The 13,330-nt window shown below is 35.1% G+C and overlaps 1 protein-coding gene across 12 annotated transcripts in view; it reads right to left on the reverse strand.

Annotated features, from left to right (window-relative positions):
• Nucleotides 1–13,330, reverse strand: part of PMCA (plasma membrane calcium ATPase) — a 139,649-nt gene that overhangs the window by 47,839 nt on the left and 78,480 nt on the right. The window lies entirely within an intron of this gene.

Consider the following 13,330-nt stretch of genomic DNA (forward strand, 5'->3'; position numbering starts at 1 on the left):
TACAGTCAAAAAGTAGTTCCAAAATTGTAGTAGTTCTAGGAATTTGCAAATTTTTGAGATATAGAATTTAAAATTAGGCGTGAAAGACGTGCCCGGTCTAATTTTTGAATAAATGCCTGACGTTGACAATGCAGTCCCAACATATACATATACTACGATTTCATGATGAATTTGTACGAAAACCACCAAGTTCCTAATTTTGAACGGACATTTTGGATGTATTAAAATTAAATCTGTGTCCATTGTAATAATGTTATTATTAGTCATGTACCGCGTGGGTGGAAACATGATAATTTGTGGCGCACAGGACGTAAACAATTTGTACAAATACGTCAGTGAGAAGTTATGTGCTTAAAAACAGACGTTTTTGCTGCAAGTATTGAGTTACAAAAAATATCATTACACGACGTATTTGTACTTCAAAATACGCATATGCATTGTCATCCAGCTGTACCGCCACGATTATTACCAAAAATAACATTTGTACATCCTATATTTTCTAAAAATGAAGACGTTTAGGTTTTCCTTATTTTTTTAATTTAACACTACGCTACGCCCAACTTAAGTCTTTTAGCATCTTTGTAACACCAAGTACTAAGGAATAAATGATCTATACAAGTATCAAACTTGGTGATCACTTTTAGGGCAAATTTCCTATTTTTTCTTTCGTATCCTTCTTCTTGCAGTGTCTCTTCGAAGTGGAGTGTCAGCTTCGCAAACTCCTTTTCATCCATTACCTTAGGTATTTTGACCAAATTTTGACATCAGTGCTTCTCTCATTATCATTATTGATAACGGCAGTATTATTGCGTGATATTATTTCAGATAATGATTGTGTGGCATTATTCGCGAATGCTTTACTATCTAAAAAAATATTTGACGTTCAAAAATAGTTTATAAAGCGATAGTAATTTTAAACATTGATTTGTCGATAATGATAACGTTGATAAGACAAATATGTCGAGGTTAAAATCCACTATCTTTCGGATAGTTAATCAATTATAATTTCATTTGGGTCAGGAATTGAAACGTTGATAGGTTATGAATATAAAATAAAAATTTTGTATTCAACTTTTAATTTTGTTAGCTATACAAGAAATAATAATTTACCGGATCTAATTGTTATTAATTATATAATGCTATTGATTATTACTTTGGTTATTGAAGTGTGTGTCAGGGGTGATATTAATAGCAAATGAGTATCAATTAAAATGGCAAGTGATAAAACGAAATGCATGTAACTTACTACACTCAAGTAAATTTTTTGTCACAAGATGTCTCTGATGACAATAAAAGCTTGTGTCAAAAATGTCATTTTTGTAATAAACTTCTAATTGTAACAATTTGCAATTGTACTTCTATAGGCATGTAAAATAGCTTTATTCGTAGGATTCAGGACAAACTTGCGTGCCGCCTACTTTGCCGCACGCCACTCTACGGCTTCTTCTTATAATTCAATGATTTTATTCAATTTATATAAAAAATACTCACTAATTTATAGTACTAGAAGCATTGAACGTAATGATGGATTTTGTGCAATAGTGATTGAAGGGAAGCGTATTTAGCAGTCTAGATTTTGTTCTTTTGAGAGTTATAGGAGCGGCCGTTCGCGAATTCGTCAGCTCTATATCCTTATCCTTACTTTATAGAATCCTCTGTCGCGTCTCTGTCTGTTCGCGATAAACTCAGAAACTACTGCACGGATTTTCATGCGCTTTTCACCAATAAATAGTGTGGTTCCTTCCATAATAATATATAGGTATATAATTTATTATGTTTTTACCCTAAGTGTATAATTTGTTATGTTTTTACCCGAGCGAAGCCGGGACGGGCCGCTAGTAAACATAGAAATCAAAAACAATAGTAAGCGACCTGTCTTTCGTATAAATTTCCCGTGTAACCTTCACGCGGCATTACCACCCCCTATAGTCACCTTGATGTGAAACAACTCGACGCCCACTGATGTCAAAAGTGTACCTAAATATATTTCACATTACCGAAAAACATATGTCCATGAAAACAACCCAGAGTGAATAATCGTTCGTTGACCCTTATGAATATTAAATGTCATACCATTCACCCAGGGCACGGGCTCGACTAATTATATTGATCGTTAAATTACATATTAGTTGATATTTAATACATTATTGCATTAACGTGATGCGAAATTAAATTGCATGAAATTCTAAGTGTTTTCGATGAATCGTATTGAACGTTCAATGTGACTAAACTTCGCACATCCACATATAATATGTACCTTTCTTATGTAATCTCTATGTAACCTTATACGCTAAAAAAATTAAATGGCTTGACGTAAATGACAGACATAAGAATCTTCATCATATTACAGGCAAATTAATCTATACTTCCATGCTAGCCACCATGTGAACATGTTTATTTGTCCTTCTTTTCGTCAAAACGGAGCATGAGCTGGAGACAGTCTACTTCTTGCTATGAGCGGATTCTGATAGTTTCAAGAATCACAGATCAGGTAATCATTCTGATTATATTTCTTTTCGAAACAAAATGATTTAATAAAAGAATTTAATCAATAAAACACCTAAAAATGTAATCGAATACAAATATATCGAGATTGACATCGAATTCGCCGAAAAAGTTCATCAACGTAAACGCGGATCGACGTCGAGCAAAGAACAGATAACGGACACCAATACCCCAGTGCTGGCACAGATTCTGCTCGTAAACCCTGGAACCCTTTACGTAACACACGCGGAGATAGATAGATACATAATACGCACAACGGGAGCACTTATAGCCGAGATATCGGTAATGGCCGCTTAGCTGTGAAGATGATAGGTAAATGTTTTTTTTTATTTTAAATATCTGTATGTTATCTATATAGAATCAGGATAAGACTAACTAGTTGTTCGCCGCGAACCGCGAACCGCGAACCTCGCGAACGCAATACGTTTTTGATGAGTTTTTACAAAATCGTGAATATTTAAAAAACGATTTAACCGATTTTTATGCCCCACGAACTTAAAAATTCTATTGGCAGATCCTACATACCTTTTAAATTTCATCACAATCGGACCAACAGTACGAAAGTTATCGCGTTACAAACAAACAAACAAACAAACAAACAAACATACATATACACAAAAAAAAAAAAATTGCCCCAAGTCGAATTGTAGATTGAACTGGAGACAATAAGGCTAGAAAGAGAGAAAAAGATGAAAGGGAAAGAGCAAAACGTACTTTGGTACTGACGTGATATAGTTTATGATTTACAGACAGTAAAACATTTGATCATGGATAAATAAACGTACTGACATTAAAAAAGAGAACAGTGAATTTGTGGTTATTTTTCATTAACCCCGTAACAACAGACGCACATTATAATGGATAAACAAATCTAACATTTCAAGCTCTTCATGATAGCTGTCAAATTTCCATTTCCAGTAGACCTCTGAAAGATTCTTATTCTTCAATACTTACATAGCAATGGTTAAGTATTTAGATGATAAAAATGTAGTCTAAATCACATCTATACTATTATTACAATGAGATAAGCGTTTGTGAGTTTGCATGGTTGAGGCAGGCAATCTCCCAAACTACCGAACCGATTTCAAAAATTCTTTCGCCCTTAGAAAGGTACATTGTCCAAGATTGCTATAGGCTATATTTTATCTCAAAATTCGGGAGCGAAACCCCGGACAATATCTAGTCCATTTGTAAAGATAATAATACGACTGAAGCAACTGAATGTAGAATTAATTTAAAGCGAAATATTATATTTAGAATAGTAGCTTCCGCGATCTAAAATGTTCAGAATAAAACGAACCCTGCAGCTTTGTCCAGACAGGTTATATTCGATTGTTTCGTTGAATGGACAGCTAAGAGGATTTTGTTCAACACAGTCCGGATGAAATACACTTGAATGTCATGAATGGATCTTTATGTTTCTGACACGATTTTGTACAATGTTCTTAACGCAATGAATTTAATGAAACTTAACATTTTAAAGAACTGCAGTAGTGAATTTAAAGTTAATGAACAGGAGACATCACACATTTAAATATGATTGAGAAAAAGATAAAACAGAAACGCAAATGTTTTTACATAATTATCTAACTAACCTTGCAGAGTCTAAAACAATGCACATTATTTAGCTAAATTAAGTTGAAGCATTTGCATATACTTCCGATGTTCGTGAAATGTGGAGCAAGAGGCCAACATTAGAGGATGCGGAATTATATCGGTCAAAAATTTACATTTGCAAATACATAGTCTACTTTATATTACAAGCCATCTACAAGTTAAAAAAAACTTGACTTGAGATTTTTTTGGGGTTTTTTTATTTGGTTACAACATGATGCAATTTTTAGAAAAATACGGATATTTTGTGTATAATGTGGCATAGTCAGGTAAATCTTCAGAGGTAGACTGAAAATTATCGTCAAGATAACAATGAATGGTTAACAAACTTTCGAATGCAGTTTTTCTATTCGTAGCAACAACAGAGATTACACTGTAAAATGAAAACGAAATGCCAACTAAAGTTAACCTGCAGTGCTCTATAGATGAGAATTTTAAATAACCCTTATCTAAATAGGGACTGGTCTGAACCCAACCGCTGCCGTACCGCACAATCCTATCTGTGGACGTCTGATCCAACTGATCCAATCTAGCGAACGAGCGGTTGTACTTGACTGGAATACCTGTTCCGAGATAGTTTCGGAATTGGCTGGCTTGAACAGCACTCTCGAATCGAGACTAAAGTAGAAATAAACTCAGGCTCATTTTGCATTAGATTAGGACTGTTGTTGCCAAATCCTAGGTGTTATTACCATAGAAATCTGGACACAATCATCTATAACAGAATCTCTAATAGATCAATCAAGAATTGCTGGTTTAAAAAACCAATTTCTAAACATAGACAGAAAAACAAACTTAGTATTATATCTTATTATTATGACGTACAATAAATTGCTAACAAGATTTTACAATAAAGGGTTCCAGACAATATCTCAAAACTTTAATCTAAATGTGTTATCGTTGAAATATATAACAAAAATAGCGCATTAACATGGAAACCTATTCCCAGGCGGCGCGAGCGAAAATAAACACAGATATACCGACGTCACAGGTATAAATAACAGGTATTCTATTAGTTATTGTTTAGAGAATGTTAGCCGAGACACGTATGGCCGGCTTTAACGTCACCCCGGTCGCATTGACGTCCGCAAACGTCAAAATGAAACGTCACTCGACTGGCACTGACAGGGTTACACGAAATATTGGCGTAAGGGTTGCGAATTTATTTTTAAAACGACACGTGGACGAAAATTTAAATTGTTTATCGTAAGCCGATATTTACGGCATTTTTATTGTTAAGCTCTGGCGTTCGGGTAATAATGTCGGATTTCGTTCGTTAAAGCCGCGCGCGCCGGCTGAAAAAACAGCTAAAAAGTATCTTTAAACATTGCGTAAGTTAATTAAACCGAAATGTGTACGAGTATGTTTTTAATTAGAGGGAAAAAGTTTACATGATTATTATATTTTGAAGCGAAAGTATGTTCATCAGAATGTGGAATAAGTAAAAGTGCTTAATGTAATGTTCTTAATTTACAACAACGGCATAAGAAACCAAAAGTGGTCGAAGATGTCATTAATTAATTTTATTATATCACTAAATAATGTCAAGTAAATTACTTTTGCACAATTTATAACAGTTCGACGATCTTATAACCCTAGTCAAATCTAACCTTCAAGATATAAGTTTTTTGAACTCTGCTCATTTGGTCATAGCCAATAAAGAAGAAATGTACTAAATAAGCTTTTGGAAATCTACTTGCAAATTAATCAAAAAATATACATATCATCAATACCTATATAAAATGTCAAGTAAATATTAGGTTTGCACACGAAAATAATGAACCTATAAAATCTGTAACATTAACGAGAGAAGAAGAAACCGCCCCAGGAGAACCAAGTGAAATTAAGAACACAGCAGTATCCAATTTTGTCTCCAAATCTAAATACATTTAATTAAAGTAACAACTGTGTGAAAGCTTTGGCACTCTAGGTCTGACTGAAGACGTAGGTGAATTATTTATCAATACTCTTAGCTTAGTTGTAGAGATAGCAATAGAAACGCGAGTAAGAAAACATTAATCGCGCAAGGCAGACGTCGCGAACGTGCCAACAGCTACACAGCCAGCGGGAAATGATCTCCTCCACCCCTCTCGATTAGTAGTGAAAACGATGAGATAGACGAAAGGCAATGAACTGATGGAGATCACGATGAACTGGTCGCGGTACTGGCACGGGGCGCCTGCCAAAGGGCGCATGAAGTTTCTATATGTACTACAAGTACATCTACGAATATGACGCTTGAAAGAACTGACGTTTGGCAACCTGCGTGCAAATGATTTTTTATTTGATTTATTATGAAGCAAATATTTCAGGCATGTCGAGCTGACTGTGTTTGAATTCGCAGATATCTGATTATAGGATTATAAGAGTTTTACTAAAGACTGTCCCCCCACAAATGTCAATTTGGGATCAAAGTATAAGTAAAAAAGGTTTATATTTATTGTCATAAAATGCAAAAATAATAGAGCAATACACATTGATGATGTTAATAATAATATTATGGTAGATAAAATCTATACATATAATAAAACTGTCAGTGGGCTATATCTGTACATAAATGAAGATATTACAAAAAAATAAAGTAAAAAAAAATCTAAAAAAAACGTGGAATTGTGTGTGAGCCCTAAACCTTTCTCATATCTCACTCTGTTGACGAAACTATATAACTTAAAACTTTCGTTCATGTAGACATAATTTTTAATAATGTTCTATACAATCCAGAACTATCATACTAATTCAAAACAGAAACAACTTCCTAGGAAATAAAAACGAAAAGAACAATGAAAATTCACGAAAAACTAGTTCACTAGCAGGGCAGACAACTTGGACGGATGTATAAATAAAACATATGTGGAAAACACGCGAAGTGGCCACTAGAGAATGTTGTTAGCCGTAAATGTACTTCATTTAGATACCATCTCCCGAGAGATGCTAGAAAAATTGCTCGTCTGGGAGGAAAGTCATCTAAGCGAGTTCTACCTACTATTTTAAAAAAGATCAAGTTAAATAAGACTGATTCGATGAATTTACTGTCTGAAACCTACAACTTGACAAACAAATTGACGTGGTAAATAAAATTGCTGATGTTTAGCCTTAAATACGTCCATTTCTTTAGCGCCGATGAGATTACCCCAGGGATTACAAAGGAATGGCAATTACGACGACGACATCTGAGGTCACAACTAAATAGCGAACAGTTTATTATATTGAACACCGTACTTACATCGGATAAATGTACTCTGGTAATTTGTTACATAACCAAAGCAACTGTTATGGAAACAATCCGCTGATTGCTGTGCAATAAGCAATCAGTAACAATGTGAGAGTGTTATTGCTCTATTTACCAGATGCCAATGGGATAAGTTTCTTGTCGTTAATAAATATATTATAATTTTTGATGTGTTGTAAGAACTTTTTGGATGCAAGGGCAATTTTATACAATTTCTCCGAAAGTGACCTAGCGGTGGCTTTCGATAGCATGAACCGTCTGTTTCGGACGCTCCCGACCTATTTCAGTCCACTGGCCAATGGAGATACGCTTTGAAACAATGAACTGAGTTTGTGGGAACGAGAAAGGCATATCTCCAGTATGTAAGACGGAGCGAGAGAGAATTTCATGCCGGCGTCACACAGGGAGCACGCATAGTACCCGCTGCGATCTATTTCTGCACGTCGCAAAACATGTCTCGGAATTCGTTTCTATATGTCTGGTAACATCAGAAATCATGTGACTAATGATCCACGAGCTAAAACAGTTTATATTAACGTGTGGTATTTCAAAAATACCGACATTCTCTGTTCGCTTCCGTGCTAATTGCAGACGGATGGCCATTACGGGTGGCATCGAATTTAAAAATGACGTGTTGGAATTGTATGAAAACATTGAGCTCGTCGACTGTACCTATTAAACGTTATGACGTGGCATAAGATAATGAATTCAGGACTATTCCTTGAATGACAAAAGGCGTTATGTAACTTTTCTTGTTGATATAATAATAGCCATTTGGCAAGCAATAAAACATTGATTTTAGGGCTTCAATACTTCAAAATGTATATTGTGTAATTTATCAAATTCTGTACCGGTTAATGGTTTCCTCTCTTATTTCATATGTGTTAGTGACAATTGTCAAAAAAAGCTGTTCAAAATTTTTGATTGATTGCTAAGATCAGCTGCTTAATTTACCTTCCGAAGCAGGGATCAACTTGGAATATGCGTACGCGAGTACACGTATAAAGTGACACCCACTACGTTTAGCGTGAGTTAGCTCTACTAACACACACATCGAGCCCCTCAAATTACAGATAACAGTACAAAACAGTGGCATATAACTCGGATCTACAATTCTTATGTTACAGGCCGACCTCATAACTCGTCATGTAAACAGGGCTAAAATAGCTCTATTGTTTCGTGTAGTTTACTGCGAGGCACAACATTAACTTGTAAGTGCGGTAAATAAAATGATGTACCACCTCTAAAACGGGCACTCGCCTGTGTTGAGCATATTGGTTATTTGTTTTACGGCTTGTTAGCCGGTCGTCCGTCTTTCGTTACGATAAGGTTTATTTTAATTTGTGTATTAATATTAGAGACGAAAATACCTGGGATATTCCATCATAAGTTGTACCTGGTTTGTTTCTGTTGCGCACGGGTTAGTCGTGCTTTAAATGTATTTAGGTATACACTGAGGCGGGCTTCCGCCACAATGTTCCCTAATGGGTTCGAAGCTCTCCTCACGCACAGTATAAAGTTACAATGCTGAATAATGGACGTTTCTTGTAACAAATATTTTGCTTTTACGAAAGAAAACTGAAGATGGCATGTCGTTCATAAGTTTTGGCTTGGAATACCTAAATACGGCAACACTATTTGTGAATTAGCAAAAAAAGTTACAGTAAACTATCGTAACGAACAATATTTGCTGGTAAAACTAAAGCAGAAACTGATAAGAAATATAGCAGCCAAATTTTATCCATTAGCGCTTCCAACCGTAAAGTGGTTGGTCGTCAAGTAATTCCTGATAAGATAACAATGAAAAAACTGCAAGCATTACTGCACGACCCAGTCTGAGTTGAAAGTGGAACAATCGTACATAAGATGAAAAGGGAGTAACGGAACGTACGCAAGGAGAGGAAATAGCCGTATCCCTGTTCCTAAGGGGCGCGATGTTGGCAAGAGGGGTTGGAGAGTAGGGGGCGGGGGGTACAGGGTGACGTCATCGTGGAAATTGATTCGAGGGCGAAAAACGAGGCCGCAACAAAAGCGGCGCCGCGTCCGCCGACGAAGCATAAATTACTGGTTTATTTGCTAAGTTGTATGGCCACCCGTCTTTTATTCTACATAATGGACTTAATGGACTTCTATAAATGCAAATGGCAAAATCTTATGATGTAACTGTATCGGCCAAAGACCTCTCTAAGATAATTATAGCGGCCTTCAATTTATTGCAGCATCCGAGGTTTCTGCTATTCGAGTGAACGAGTGTGACTCATCGATGACCGGACATAGATATGAAATAAATAAATATATAGGACAAATCACACAGATTGAGCTAGCCCCAAAGTAAGTTCGAGACTTGTGTTATGGGATACTAACTCAACGATACTATATTTTATAACAAATACATATATAGATAAACATCCAAGACCCGGGCCAATCAGAAAAAGATCATTTTCCATCATGACCTGACCGGGGATCGAACCCGGGACCTCTCGGTTCAGAGGCAAGCACTTTACCACTGCGCCACTGAGGTCATCAAATATTACATTTGCTAATGGATAAATTAAAATGTTTAAACATAAAGTATGTGATCATTTAAGTCACACATACTGCGACTAGAAAAGTTGCGATGTCAAGTGATTAGATTCAGTGAATTGCAATAACAACATGTATGTTTGGATATTTCTACTAACAGCGTTTTGACGACTGTGCGGAGCGAATTAAAATTAGATACCAGACACGGGTAGGCATATTCGGTGGAGCGTCGCAGCTAGTGGCATACAAAATTTGGACGTCTCAAAATGGTTCATGTCCAAAATTCAAAGAGAAGCCAACACTGATCTTCGTGGTTTTATCGTCGCCCGAAACGGAATCTTTGTGCTACACAAAAGTTATTTCGAATGCCATGATAATACCACTGACGTCAACGGTTTTATTGAATTACAGCTGAGAATAATCATAAATTAGTCTTTTATATTGTCTTAGATTTTCAGCAATCTCAAATATTAATAGTGCCCATATATTCGAACCACGACGCTCGTAAATACTTTATTGGCATACTGTGAAAACTCGATGGTTTTATTTGGTGACGATAAATTTATATTACTTATTTAAATTATTTTGATTTTTGGAGGCCAAGATCTCTGGGTCACTGCGGTAAGCAATTTTTGTGGTTAATTATCTTATACCTGTAGTGATTTTGCGTATGATATTGATAATTTCTATAAACTTAGTAAATACGCCCTTCAACAGTGACAAGTACAAGAATAAAGCTATTAGCAAATTAATTTATGGCTAGACAATTATATTTCTGTTTCTAGGTATCACTTGCGTGTCGGTTCGTAATGAGAGGACATGCATTTATTCTTGGAAATGACTGCCGTGACATTTGTGTAAACAGCATTGGGTGAATCACATTTACTTCATTTACATGCAAATCGAATTTCATAAAGTGCTCTGTCTGTATTTTTCAGTTTTCATTGAAAAATTCCATGATATAATATAATAACAAATTGTAAATCCACCGAATGCTAGGTTTGGTTTTAATCAAATAAAAAATCAACCAATCAACGGAATTTATTCCAAATATTGCAATAGTAATTAAATTATTGTTTATTAATATTTTATTTTGGATATAAACAAGAGTCTAATTCACGAAAAACCAAAATAGTAATTTTTGAACTTATTTTTTCTTACTTTTTATCGATAAATTTGTAGTATTCGATTTCGCAACATAGCAGTTTGGCTTTTTCATTAACGTCGTTCACACTTGTCGTAATTGTTTTAAAGGTTTTCATTGCTCCTCAATTTGCAAAGCTCCAAGTCCATATCCTGAAATGACATCATTTCTACGTCATTATATTCAAGTCACAACTGTGCGTGTAGTATTTAAATAAGTATGACGTAAGTTTAAATATACACATCGCGATAATGTTCCTAATTATAGAATTTTATTATAACTAAACATGTCAAGTGAGGTTGAAACGTATGACCTGAACCATAAAATGAAGAAGAACGAGTCGTGGTCGACAAGTTATTTCGTTATTTCGAAGAACGAGTCGTGGTCGACAAGTTATTTCGTTGATACTAAACAGTGAAGGAAATAATTTTCTGTTGCTAATTATAAAAAGATCGTTTATGAAAATTTACCTAAGGAGAATTTTATATCAGAGTACAATAAACCGACACATTATGTCATTGTTTCTTCACATATGAGGGAAGACATTACAAAAATAACTTCACCTTTATGTTATCGAAAATTTTAATTTGCCAAGATAACCCCATTACTTTATTTGCTAACTATCACGTCTATTTTGAAAGAAGATAAGGCTTTCAGCGATCTACATTAAAAATGACATCACATCTCGGAATCTAGCTGGATGATTAAGCGAACAGATCATTTATATGGTACACCTTTTCGAACATATCAATGCACAGTCTATAAAACAAGTGAATGAGTCAGGTTTATGTAAAACTATAAAGAACACATTCATGTATCACGGTACTTACATTGTGTAGAATGAATTTTCAATGAATACACAATGTCTGTAGTGACAAATTTTGAAATTGATGAAAGGGTATAATCAAACATGACTTTCGCATAACTACTATGAATACGTTAACTTAACGTTACAATTTAATGTGATATGATTATGGATGAAAAAGAGCCACTAATCCAACTGCATCAAATGGAGCTAACACATGAAGTTGATTTGACTAGCGTAACTAAAATAGACGTAATCAATATACTGCCGACTAAGTGATGTCATTCAGGTCACAAGTTCAGCTACATTGTTCAAGTCCCAATACTTCGGGAGTGACGCAAGATAGCGTACTACGAACTGCATTTCGAAGGGCTATCATGAGGAGCCCTGAGAAGTTCGTGTGAATAGTAGCACAAAGGCAGTCGGGCCACGTGGCTAGATGAGGGTCAGGTAATTCATTCCCGATGTTCCATACCAAATTCAAGATTGAATTTGTTTAAAAATTCGGAAGCAAACACACACAGAAATAAATAAATTATTACTGCAGACAATGTCAATCCTAATGAATGACATGTCTTATTAAATTATGGAACTAATATTACTTATTCTGTGGTTCAGCGATAAATATATAGTAGTTAAATCTAAAACACTGACGACGTATGGCTAAAAGATTGATATTGATTTAAAACATAAACACGTATATTAACTTAGCACGAACCATTTATTTATTCCTTGCGGCTGACAGTTCAGTGAAGTTTCATTAGTTATTAAGTCCCGTACACACGATTGATTAACAAGTTTGTTTTTAGATTTAAATCTCCAAGTTAAGATTTATATATTTCACCAAAAAGTGGATACAATATTCTAGATTTCGCAAATTTCAAAATCTAAACCTTGAAAGATGTAGTAACAGTTTACATGAGAAAACGAGAGTTAATGTGAACACAAGAAACAAACACAACCTAAATCTGACATATCAAAGGCGAATTCATTTGCTAGAACTTTAGTGATATTCTAAACAAAAAGATTTTCTAAGTACACTAGAGAAAGGGATAGAGAAGGGAATGCAGGAGGCTTAACTGCGGAGAAAGTAAGAACTAGTATCGCAATAAAGGGAAAATATATGATGAACGACAATATCAACGTTACTTACTTTAGCGGTACAATAACGTAATTAATGATTGTAATTCCAACGTACCATATAACTTATCGGCACCATAGAACCCTTTTAATAATGAAGGTGTAATAAAAAGTCAAAGGCCGTATAAAAACAAAAGGGAAAAAAAGGTTGAGCGATCGACGTAATTTTTATGTCCTGTCAATACCACGCGCATGGGGGTAGGTTGAAGAGCATCGATGTCGTCACACGAGGGTAGAATCATTCCTGTATGTATTATAGGAGCAATTTTTTTTGGGGCGACGGGAAAAAGTTTGGGAACTGATACAAATATCATGTTTGATAAAACTGATACAAACATCCTATTTACCGGGGTTATGTAATAATGAAAAC

This window comes from Plodia interpunctella, chromosome 23 (assembly GCF_027563975.2).
Source record: "Plodia interpunctella isolate USDA-ARS_2022_Savannah chromosome 23, ilPloInte3.2, whole genome shotgun sequence".
Lineage (NCBI taxonomy): Eukaryota > Metazoa > Arthropoda > Insecta > Lepidoptera > Pyralidae > Plodia > Plodia interpunctella.